Genomic DNA, 13,467 nt, shown 5'->3' on the forward strand with positions numbered 1-13,467 from the left:
TCTCAATACTTCCAACGTGTGTATGAATAACAGATACCACTTGGTCTAGATCCTACCACTGTAAAACTAATAGTTATGTGTACCTACTAGTGTACTTCTCTAAACTATGCAAGAATTTATTTATAAAATCTACAGTAGATAGATAAACATAAAGATTCTGTCCACAAAAAACTGTGTCTAGATCTATATTTATAGATACAGATCTGAGGTAGATGTAGACCTTGTAACCAGGATGCTCATTGATAAGACCTAGTATAATCTGAGGTCATTAATCCCAAACTATGGGCCTACATGTTGGAATGAGACAACACAAATGAATTGTCTTTTTGTTCAATAATCAAAAGCTTCAAAACAAAAAACAAGGTCTGTGTACATGTGTAGTGCATAATCATGTTAACAGATTTCAAATTTGATGCAGATGCCAGAAATAACATGTAATATATATATGTAACATATATACTCAACCAAGAGCTGTGATGCACACTTTTTATTTGTGACTGTGCACCTCAAAACGAACATAAAGTCGCACACACTGATTTTGCATGAGGACTGAAAATAAGTGAAATAGGTCAACCTAGCGGAACTTGACTTTTTCATATTTTCTGAAAGAGCGGGTCTTCTTTTACATTATACTAAAATTTGGTATCGTAAAACGTGCAGGAAAGTGTGTTTTTTAGCAGTTTATCTCGAACATTTTTGGTAGAATAGTGTGATTAGGTGTGTCTTTAGAATCCATTTTTCATTTCTGAAAAACCTTGTCCACACTCTTCACTTTTAACACTAATAACTTTTGAAAAGATAGCGCTACTGCTTTGAAAGTTGGCATTAATTATGGAAAGAATGTGTTAATGAGACATGCTTAATTTCAGTTTAATCTGATAATCCCTTTATTGTTGTTACTCTGGTGGTTTACTACCTGTTTTTTGTCCCATTCATCGCACAGCCAGCACAGTTTGGTAAAGATTAAGCGCTTGAAGAGACACTGTACTTCGGAGCCTCTTTTCTCAGTTCACACTTTTAGTGGGTTTGTGCTTTCTTTCCAATATTTAGATAGGTTAGGAGAGTCCATTTGATTTGAGTTATACATAATTTTAAAGCTTAAAGTCTGCTCTTTCAAAATATGGTCTTAACTAAAAATTCATGTCTGGCGACTTTTTGTTTGTTTTGAGGTGCAGGGTCACATTTTGTATTCACATCATTGATTGCAGTGTTACAACCAGACTTCTGAACCTTGCTACAAAGCCCAGAGTCAGACCGCTGAACTTTAGCCGGCCCAGAACCAAGCTGCTGAGTACGTCCCCACAAGAGCTAGACTTCTATGGAAGTCCATCGAGCTCGTCAAGATTCATCTAGAGCAAAATGCAAGTGTTTTAGTTTAAACTTTTAACTACTATACAGCATTAAGTGTATTTTCTAAAACTGCAATTACAACATTGTCTCTGAATTCTTAGTTGCATAGTCACAGTCAGGAGAAGTTAAAAAGAAACAATGGTTGTTGTTATGTCAAACTGGATAATTGAAAATAAGCATTCTTTTTTTTTGGTAGTCATAATGTTGTAATCAAAAGTGACACTTCTAGGAATTGTATGCATTTTTTTTAACTTGACATACTGATCAAACCAAAAAGATTAATATCATGAAACTGGGTGGACCCACTTGTCTTCATTTAAAGAAGTCAATTTAGGCCTGTGGGAGGGGGAAGGTGCAAATACTGTAGGGTCAAGAGGATCAGGATGGAAAGTTGTCATAAAAAGAAAAAATGCTGAAAGCAATCAGTCATCAGATGACAATTACACTGACAAGTATTTCTCTGTTTTCATTTGATATCGTCAATGATTGTTTCCTAGCACATGTACTAGAAACAAAATTGAGTTATAAAGTACGCACAATAGTGTACTGTTAAATTTCCTTAATTCAGTACTGAAATATTTTCATGCTCTTACAAGGCTGCAAACAGGAATACCCTGCATTATCTATGATTTTAAACTAGTACACCTCCTCTTCACAACTATGCATTTCCTCAGTTCATTTTTGGTTGCAAATAGATTCTTTGATGGAGACTGCCCAAAAGCATCTCCAACATGCTTCAATCACCCTGCAAACTGCAATACATGTGTATGCTTTTAATCTGTATTATGATATAGACCCAAAAATATAACTCTCCTTGCATTTGAATGAACTTTAAACAGTCAAGGACCAGACAATGGTAGAACTTCATTCAGCTGTAGAGAGACAGGCTGCAGCTGAGTCTCATCCAGGTGTATGGCATCGACTGCAGCTGAACTTCACCCAGCCAAGAATCAGACTGATACACTCCATCCAATTCAGAGGTAAGGGCAGGAGAGCAAGGTGTTCATCAAATGGTCAAGTGACTTTTGGATGGACGTCATGCTGTCTTTATTTGGTATGTTCAGTAATTATTTCATAGCTCCTAAAACAAACTTGTGATGTGATGTACTGTGATTGTTTGTGATTACAACCCCCATTTCTTATATCGAAACAACTTCCTGCTATTACAATGTTGAAAAAAAACCCCCAATATTCTGCAGAGTTAATCATTTCAAACTGTAAAAACTCCTTATTACAGCTTGTCACTTCATACTAGTAAATCATTCAATCTTTCAACATCAGTTGTGGCCTGTGGGGCTTTTCAGTTTAATGTTATTGCTAGTTACAGTGAAAGCTAGAAATACACCCATCTCTAACATACTTTCTAATCATGCCATGTCAGGCACTCTGTGTTTTGTTTGTATAATCTTAGCTGTTCTTGTATTTGAATAAACTCCAAACAGTCAAGGACCAGAAAACATGTGAACTTCATCCATTTCAGAGTGAAGGACTAGGGTCAAGGTGCAAATGGAAAAGTCCCAGACATGGATATTCCACTGTCTTCATTTGGTAAGTTCAATCTTTTTTTTTTAGCTCTTAAAACAAGCAATGGACTAGAAACTGTATATTGACATCCATCTATAAAAGAACAAAGGCATGCTTTTCTCAAATAATTAAATCTGAAAGTATTAAGACTTTCCCTAAATAAACAACTTCAATAAAGATTGAAATCAACCAATTTTTGGTGATGGCTTATGAGATGCAGGGAATTCATTCTTTCATATTCTAGCTATTTCACCTCTTATGTGGACTGTTCTATAAAGAAGTAATGAAGAAACTAGTACATTTATAGACCCCACTTGGATGTTGTTTTTATGCTGAAGTCTGTGTAGTTCGTAATTGGGGCTTCAGTATTGCTATCAATAAATGGAATTGATAAATGCATTGGCATAGCAATGCAGCTGACTTGTTGCATAACCTGTTGAATCATATTTCATTTTTATCTCGGAACCTCCAATTTACACGACGTAAGTTACAAAGCTAAACAACAACAACAAAAAAATCGATTTAGTGTTTGCTGACATGAACGTAAATTTCTGTCAAAGGAGTGTCTTTATTTGTAATCACATTCCCAGATTGCATGTGGGTCATGCCTTTAGAGAAAGATTTTTTTTTGTTATCAGAATGAAACTGCAAGTCTCGTGTATGAAAATCTAGACATTTTTTTTTTGTTGTTGCTTGATTTATAACTGTTGTTTACATATCACTGAGCACTGAAAAGCAGCTCTGCATATCTGTGCTAGTTGTGTGTGTATTCATTCAATCGAAACCCTACCTACTTTTACCATTCTGTATGAGGCACAGTAAATGTTATTTGAGTGTCATAAAATTTCAGGATGTCACCAATGTTAATTGCATTTCTGTATTTTTCTTATTTCGCTTTTTTCTTTCGTTTTCTTTCTTCCTTTCTCTTCTTTTAAACATAGATTCTCAAGGCATGGACCTTGCTGAGGGTGATGCAGACAAGTTGAGTGCAAGATATGATGGTTTTGGCTGCCATGATTTTTTTTTTTGTTTTTTGCTTGCACTGTGATGACAGTCGTGAATGCAGATTTCATAGTGATTTCTTAATAGATCATTATGACAAAATCTTCCAACACAAAAAAAAATTCTGAAATACTATGTCTATCAAGTACATGTAAGTTCAAATTCAAATAAGTTCAATATCAAGTCTTTTAGGCTATTATGTGAAAAAATAAGAAAAAGTCTATTGTTGTGTGGTGTAGTTCAAACACATAATAATGAATTTCAAATTCCATGTGTATGCTACAAATAACATGTTTAATGCTAAATTTATAAAACATGTTGACTGTTTATTTTTTGACTGATTCTTTAATTTGTGTTCACATTAATATTATCAGCTTTATCTGATAATCCCTTCACTACTGTTGCTATGGAGCTTTCCATTATACTTTTGTCTCTTTCATGGTACTGGTAATTTTAATCTCTTAAGTAGACGGGATACTTTAGAGCCCATTTTTCAGTATACTTTTCCAGAGTGTGTATTTCTTTCCAACATTCAAATAGGTTAGAAGAATCAATTTCAATTGAGTTATAGACCATTAAAGGCTGAGAGTCTGCTTATGCAGAATGTACTATTTAACTAAAAATCCATGTTTGAGGATTTTTTTTTTAATGTAGGGTAACAATTGCAGTGTTAGGCAGTGAGCTACAACCAGACTGTTGCGGTCTAACCCCTGAACTTCACTCAGAGTTTTGTCATAGATGAGTCCATAGGCGATGGTATAAATGCTCTGCCATATATCAACCAAACCAGAAAAAAGACAAATCCCCTTTGAAAAAAAAGCAAAGTAAACAAAACAAAATAAAGCAAAAACAAAACAGAAAAAAATAAATAGTATAGGGGTTAATCATAGCACCAGGAAAGTCAAACAGATTCATAAGTGAAAGGAGGCATTTTAAAATGGACAAATGCAAATCTCTTTGAGCTTGATTTTATCATTATATCATCATTACTATGGTTTATCATTATTATTATCATCATCATTTTCATTATTACTATTATTATTATCATCATTGTTACATTGATACAGAGAACCTCAGAGTGCAATGAGTGTGAACTGGAACACATGTCAGTATATGCGAGTAAATCTCTGCCATGATAGATTTGCTGGCAGTTCAGCTGCGTTCTTGATTTGCTTGATACACTATGAAAAATATTTCTAATGATTATGAAAGATATGTTAGCCATCCATTGTCATGTTGCCATGCATTTTTAATATTTCTACTTCCAGGCGTGTGACAGCAAACTTTATGTAACCCAGTTAGTAAATTTTATTTATCTGTGCAATTTCATTTGCTTTTTTTTTTTAAATTCAAGTTCCATATTCCACATTCCATATTCAGGTTTCATATTCCATTTGATTTCAGAGTAAAATAGGTATAACACAACATTCAATTTTAGACATAATTTCACAAACGCATAAGGACATGTATTATAATGATGTGTAAATATGAGGAACCTACTAAAAGCAATGCTTGTAGGATTTGAAAAGAAGAATTAAGAATAGCTTACTAATCACTGTACTCCTGTAATATAATAAATCTAAAGTGATTTTCAACTCGTAAGTTATTGGGTGACAAAATGCTCTTTTGTATTTGTGTATGTATGAGGGAGAAATTGTATGTGTGTGTGTGTGTGTGTGTGTGTTCTTGTCTATGTCTGAATGTTTCCTTGAGTTTTATATTTTGATTAGAAGTGTACTTCCTACTGTTTTGAAAGTTCACTTGCAAAATCACAAAAAAAAATAAATTCTGCAATATAACTAAATATGACATGATGCAAAACGGTGATGATAAGTTTATTTGCTAGCTGAGAGTTGTGTGAGAGAGACAAAGGCGGCATGTACGTATTTTCCTAGGAGCCCCTCCTTAAATTTCCTTCATGTATCGTTCTCACTAAAGGACAGTGTCTGGTGAGGTGGTCCCCCCCCCCATTTACGCTTTTAAATAGAGACGACACATCTGATATAGAAGGATACAGGAAAAGATATACTGAAACATTAAATAGACCGAAAGTCATAGAGCTCCAATGTGTAAGGCGGAATCACACCAGAAAATGCTAGAAATGATGAAAAAACACTTACCTAATGAACACTAAAATGTTTTTTTTAATTGTTACTTTTCATGTTGAAGTTTTTTTTTTCTTAAGAACCAAATGATGTGAAAAAGGTGAAGAATAGAGAGGACATAGGTACATGTACATAATATATCAACATGAACACAAGTTGATTTGTCAATGAACCATGGAAATCCACAGAACGAGGGGAAAAACAACAAATTACGTCTATATTATTTTGTTGTTTTGGCCTGGTTCCTGGTCTAAAACTTCAGGCATGACAAAAGAACATTTACATTTTTAGAGCATGGGCCGAACCATGTAATAAGTGACAAATATCATCATTCCCATTGACTTACACGCGTTGCGCCTACGCGCCGAGATTCGGCGAAGTGACGAAATGCGGTTTGTGTCACTTCGTCGTACTCACCCTAATACACGGAGTGCTATGGACATCGCAAAAAGGGGGAATTCGACGAACTGACGTTCCTTGTTTCCACATTGTTCTCATTAACATTAGCCTTTGTTTCTCTGTGAAAACAACATTTTCTGAAAGCACAACTCTTACTCTCACCACTTTCCAAACATCTCATCAGTTTGATGGGGAGAAGGTATGAAATTAGTGCATTGATGCTACCCATTTTTTTCAAATGCGATTATCTCGGAATTGTGTTTTTGCGCTGCGCGTCGGTTTTTGTCGGTTCGCCGTATCACCGACGAATTGTTGCACGTTTCAGAACGAATAAACAGCATTGGAGCGAAGCAGAGAGGAGTGGTGCAATGACCCGCCAACTCGTAAATTACAATAATCGTTTTTTTTTTTTTAATGTGTGTAGATCACGGCTAACAGCTTTAACAGCTTGACGGCTGTTACTTATGAGTGGCGGGAATTTAAAGTAAACAATTAAATAGAAGACTTCATAGAATTGACCGTCGGAAAAACCAATACAATGTATGTACGACGGTTTGGGGGCGAAAAGCCATCTAGTTCTATGAACAGCAACGTTACATTGCGTAATTCATTGCCAAGTTTTAAACTAGCCCACATACCCAATAAAATAATTTTTAAGTGATTGGTAAACAGAATTGTGCTATAAAACACGTATTTAGTTGAAGAACAAGACTGACATAAGAAAGGAGAAAAAAAAAATCAGTTCTACAATTACGTAAAGTTTCCTTATCGTGAATCATGTCACTATGTATGCAGATACATTGGACATACAGCTTCAAGGGCTAGGATAACATAATTTATGACAACCCAAATGTCCGGATAAAAAGTTAGTATTTCATATCCATCTTTGCTCGTTAGGATGGACAAGGACCCCAACATATTTTTTACATAGTCTGAAGGCGGATGAGTGGGAAATGCCAGCTAATGGGTCTATAAGTCTTGCAAAATAATTCAAAGTAATCAAATTCCTGCATGAAATGAAAAATTTGAATCTTTAAGATGACGTTAGCAGATTTCAAATTCATTCGAGCGTACCTCTCTTATCCTTCATCAAATGGTATCCAAATTTCGGTATGCTGCAGCTTATTATATTCTCTATCGAAAGGTAATCACTGTTATCCGATGATATGGCGACATCATCGCGAAAACAAAATTGCTTGAAGTTACCCTTGTGAAATTTGACCAACTTGCGTGTTATCTCTTTGACCAACCAATTTTCAATGCCAGTTAACATGACTGTGTTCATTGAGTAGTAGTTCATTTATCTTTCTGTGAATTTCTTCCAGATTTCGAAGTGTTGTAGCTGATACTTTGAGCTGTCATAAATATGCCGTTTTGCTCTTTGAGTAGTTGTTTTCCTTACATCCAAAGTTTGATTGAAATTGAAACTTAAGCGTCAACACAGATATATTTTTGCAATACGTCTCTTGTGTAGGCACAACCTGTAGTTTATCGTTCGCAAGATACCATATTCAATTTCCTGTTCTTTGATGGACATCTAAAAAAATGCATGGCTAATCGTCTCCAATCACGGATAGAACGGATCACCTAATTTATCAGTCTTGACAAATTTCTATTCTAGTTATGAAAGTAGTCATCATTACTATTTTTGTTATGTTAATGAACTATGATTATTGTGATTTAATTCTTTTCATCAAATTATAAATATGATGATGATCTTTATTATCATTGCTATCGTAATTATCGTAATTATCATTACTATAATTATCGTTACAGACTGCCCTCTAGTGAAGACACTGTGAAGAGTTGTTTCAAAAAGAGCAGAGGCTCGTTTTGGTTTTTGTGGCCCCCAACCTGTTGAATAATTTACCAGCACACTTACGGCTGTGTACATCAACAAAATCTTTTAAGAGAAACTGTAAGACATACTTATTTTTATTGTACTACATGTATAATGATATTGGTTAGTAGTATGTAAAGCGGAGAAACAGCCGGGAAAGCTGCCACTGGCAGGGCAGCATGTTATTGGACCCCATCGCCCCTCCGCTCACAAGCTATTTCAAAGCCTGTGCGACTTTCGAAGGCTGGCAATGACCAAAAAAAAAAAATATATATTGGCCCCTACATTGACTCCAGTACTGTCTAGTTGGCTCGGAACGACGCCCATGTTGTCTCCCTACGTGCATGCCGTTTCTTACACATCTTTTGGTAGAATTATTTATCTCATTTGACGTCACTTCATCCTCTCCTTTTACATTTCAAGGTAAAGCTTTTCTCTCAAGTGTTGCGTTGTGATATTTTTTTTTTTCAAAAGGCCTGTCTTCAATTCGCTCGTTTTGCTACAGTATTTTGAAGGAGGTTTGCCATCTCACTTTGCGCTATCATTTTTGTGTCTCGCAATCATCGAAGTATTGGTAATTTGAGGTGTTTAGCCCGAATTATGATCTGATTACAGTGCTTGTTAAAGGGATGGTCATACTGGTGGAGATGGGTTTTTAAAAACTATTTGCCAGATACCTACAAACTACCTGTGAAATAGTACAGAGCATACCATTCGAAGCCGAATTCGAAGTTTATTAGATAAAAATCGGTTTTGCAATGGCTGTGACATCCAAAAAACAAGGTAAAACAAAGCGATCCTAATGAAAGATGGGTTCTGCCTTTTAGTAGGATCGCTCTGTTTTAGATATCTCAGCTATGTCAAAACCAGTTTTCATCAAATAAATGTTGAGCCCCTCTTAGAATTACATGCTCTTTCATATTTTTCGTAATTCATTTTCAATTCATATTTCATAAGAGGTTTCTCACTATCTCATTAAAAAAAAAAAAAAAAAAAATAGAAACCGGATGGTAAGTTTCAACCAAAACTATACAATCCCTTTAATGTTTGGTAAAGGACGTATTCTTTTTTTTTTTTTTTTTAGCGATAGCATTGCTAATTACTACAATGCTAGTGTCAAATTCGGTTTGCTGAAAACGCGTTTCAGCCTTTCTTTTCTCTTCTGTCACTCTTTTGGTATCTTTTTCCTCCCCGTGAATGAGAACAACAGCAGAAACAAAACACCTTATACTGCAACAAACCAGCACTATGTGCTGATGTAGCAACCAACATATCTACCTCTCTTAAGGTAGCATAGTCTTAGTAACTGATAACCAGATAGTTAGTGAAAGTGAACGCTAACATGGCAATAAACGGCAAAGTGCCAAACTTGGGGCAAGAGGGAGTCAGTTAAACAAAAGAATGTACCTCACGCGGATCCTCGTGTTCCAAATAGAATATAAACAAGACATGTGGCTACTTCATGAACTCTCTTCGTGTGGGAGCAGCGACGAAATGTCTAGGAAGCTATTCTACGAATGATTTTTTAATGATTATTTTGCAAAGTTTAGTTGTTGCAATATTGGGATTCGTGAGAAACAATTCTCGGTGAGTAACGTAGATGAATTTGACCCTAAAAGGTCTTACTGATTGCAGTTGAATTACAGTGGCCATCTCACCATGGCATAAGAAATTCATCATGGCAGGAAATTTAAGACTTAAACAAATACAATAAGAAAAGAGATCGGAAGATTTAAGGATTTTTTATTTCATGGATTTTTTTACTTGGGACCTACCTGAACATCAGCATCTTATCATTATCTCTGCGTTTTCGGATAACATAACCAATGCAACATTAAAATGAATCAATGGCTTATGACTCGAGTAATCTCTAAATGATATCTTATGTCGTCAGACTAACACAGATTTAAGGAGACTTTATGAAAAGCGAACATTATGATTTTAAAAGCACTTGGAATTCAACTGAGAATTCATCATTGGCGGATCAAATGTCGTATTTTCGAAGAAAATGTGAGCGGAGCAATAACATTGTCGGAGGAGCAGATGTCGTGTCTCCATGCGTCAGAAGCAGCGCTAAGTGCGTGGAATAGGAATTATATCCACTTCTCTGTAAAGGCGGTGCTGTTTTTTATATAGTTATGGGATATTTGTAAATGATGTATTCTGCGAGCTGGCTATCTCCCAACTCTGTATACTTGTCTACTTTATCTAGTAAAATAGAAGCATGGAAGTGTATTATATATATATATGCATATATATGTTAGATTTCACGGTATCTATAGATATCATTTAACATGTGTTATGATATGAAATATTTTCACTCATTTGAATTACTGGGAGAGGGAGAGGCTACAGTAAACCCCCTCCTCCAAAGGTTGGAAAAATAATTTAGTAAACTGCAAAGGCAATCAACAGTGTGAATAAATGTATAGTTAGTTTCAACCTGCGTGAGGCTGTAGTCACTATCTTGTTAGTAACTCGCACAAATAGATATTGTATCTCACATGAAAGGCCTCATGTAAAAGTTATATCAAAATAGATATTCTATCTCACATGAAAGGGCTCATGAAAGTTATATAAGTCAGGTTGTGTGTGTGTGTGTGTGTGTGTGTGACTATAAAGCATTAAAGTTTCAGGAATGCATTGAATAGCAAAACACAAGGTCGTTTTTGTTTGGTAAATAGTAGGTTCGCCCAAGTGTAGAATGGAAACAAAACTGTTTGGTGAATAGTCGAAACCAAACTTAACCAATATAAATTACACTGTTAGAAATGGAATGAGAGTTTTTCAGCATCTACTCCTTAGTCATACATGAAATGACTCTAGGTTATAAGGCTTTGTTTTCCCCAAGTGAAAAGAATTATCTTTCAGCTCAAGCATCAAACATTCGTTACATGCTAGTTAAAATAATCTGAAATTTAAAACTCTTTTCTTCTCTTGTCATCCCCTTAAAGTATATGAATTATGAATTTATTTCAATTATGTCAGCAAATGAAGTATTTACGATTAATCATTTCCAACACGTGCAATCAGTGAGACACAAGGAATTGAAAGATGGATGGATCAATAGGTTGACCAACTTCTGTAAGACGCAATAAATGACTATGAAAGAGTGCATAATGTGTTTTGATAATTTTTCCACCTTCAATTCAATTAAATTCAATTCGATTTTATCGTCCATTTCTGGAAAATTTGTTTTGTTTGCATGCATACACATTACATCGGTACAGATGTATACAAAGCACACGTATAACAAAGATCTTAAATAACTCCTCATTAAGATTCCTTTGAAATGTTGACAGCACACAGAGGCAGTGTAGTGTAAACGGTCTTTAAAACTATTACTTCATGTTAGACTGAAGTCTATGATAGAGTGGCTAAAGCATTATTAGTTTTTGCATACTACACATTACATCTGTACAGATGTATACAAAGCACACGTATAACAAAGATCTTAAATAACTCCTCATTAAGATTCCTTTGAAATGTTGACAGCACACAGAGGCAGTGTAGTGTAAACGGTCTTTAAAACTATTACTTCATGTTAGACTGAAGTCTATGATAGAGTGGCTAAAGCATTATTAGTTTTTGCATACTACACATTACATCGGTACAGATGTATATAAAGCACACGTATAACAAAGATCTTAAATAACTCCTCCTTGTTAAGATTCCTTTGAAATGTTGACAGCACACAGAGGCAGAGTAAACGGTCTTTAAAACTATTACTTCATGTTAGACTGAGGTCTATGATAGAGTGGCTAAAGCATTATTAGTTTTTGCATACTACACATTACATCGGTACAGATGTATACAAAGCACACGTAAACAAAGATCTTAAATAACTCCTCCTTATTAAGATTCCTTTGAAATGTTGACAGCACACAGAGGCAGTGTAAACGGTCTTTAAAACTATTACTTCATGTTAGACTGAAGTCTATGATAGAGTGGCTAAAGCATTATTATTTTTTGCATACTTCATGGATACTGTCCCTTAAGAAATCAGCTCAAAAATCTACATTAGAGTTATGATATGATTAGGATTTCTCAGCCTTGACCTTTGTTTTGAATGAGCTGTTACTTCCTAACTGGGATCAGTTATATCTGAATAGAGTTTGTAATGCGAAGAGTATCGAACCTCTTTCTCATATTTCTTAGAATCTTTGTCATTCTTGATTCGTCTGTGGGGGAGGCGATCCAAGTTATCCATAATAGCCCAGTCAAAAAGACGAATTTGTGTAAGAGGCCCCAGAAAATAACAATGCAAAAGTCTAAGATTTTGGACAAACAGCTAGTCCTAAACTTGTACAAGCTGTAGCTATCTCCACCTCAATTCCATTGTTATCATACTGGCATCAATTGCAGTATTATTGTAGACTGGACAAAGATTTAATACTGCTATCAGGCAATAAGTCACTGGCCTGACGTGATGCTATCTGATATACGCAGATGATATGGACTGCGGTGCTCGCGAAACTATATCTATGGGGAGCAAGGTGCACCACCATAGGTAAATTTTATCACGAAATCAATTATTTCGGTACAAAATTAACTACTGCAAGTGATTTCGGCATGATACAAGGTGCTGCCCTTTATTACATCACTAAATATTATACTGCAAATCATTTTGTCACTGAATTAATAAACTAATAGTGCACTCAATTTAGTCAGGAAATCAACTAGCGCAAGTCATTTCGTCACGAAATCAGCTAGCGCAAATAATTTCGTCCCGAAAACATCAACTGCGAATTATTTCGTCATGAAATCGGCAAGTGCAAGTTATTTTGTCATAAAATCAACTAGCGCAAAATCTTAATTACGAAAAAAGTTTCGAGGATGATGTTATCACGAAATCAACAACTGCAAATAATTCATCACCATTTTTTTTTGTTGATTGGGGAGGGGTTGCGATCTGTCATTTGCTACTCTGCTGGAGTTGTGTACAATCTCCAAAGTTCACGGGATCAGACACTATTGAAATATCAATCAGGGACATCAAAAGTATACCATTGGTGACATCTTGTATGATGCACTAAAGTTATGGAATAATCTCCCTCTGTTTGTAAAGTAGGCAGCTACAGTTAATGAGTAAAAGACCAGGTTAAAAACTCATCTTTTGAATATGTTTGAATTATAATTATGCATGTCATGATTATTACTTTGTATATGTAGTAAAGTATATTATTGTAGCAGCTGGCAATATAGATGTCCTTTATCATAATTTTTATTACAACCATTGTTGAAGGT

At 35.2% G+C, this 13,467-nt stretch overlaps 1 protein-coding gene and 1 long non-coding RNA gene across 2 annotated transcripts in view; one reads left to right on the forward strand and one right to left on the reverse strand.

The window, feature by feature from the left end:
- Window positions 1-13,467, reverse strand: part of LOC140228789 (tryptophan 5-hydroxylase 1-like) — a 217,221-nt gene that overhangs the window by 168,874 nt on the left and 34,880 nt on the right. The gene's annotated exons all lie outside the window — the stretch shown is intronic.
- On the forward strand, window positions 1,024-3,938 carry LOC140228384 (uncharacterized). Its single transcript, XR_011901238.1, has 4 exons — window positions 1,024-1,361; window positions 2,190-2,330; window positions 2,793-2,898; window positions 3,816-3,938. It is a non-coding gene; the product is annotated as an uncharacterized lncRNA (long non-coding RNA).

Source organism: Diadema setosum, chromosome 5 (genome assembly GCF_964275005.1).
Source record: "Diadema setosum chromosome 5, eeDiaSeto1, whole genome shotgun sequence".
NCBI classification, from domain to species: Eukaryota; Metazoa; Echinodermata; class Echinoidea; order Diadematoida; family Diadematidae; genus Diadema; species Diadema setosum.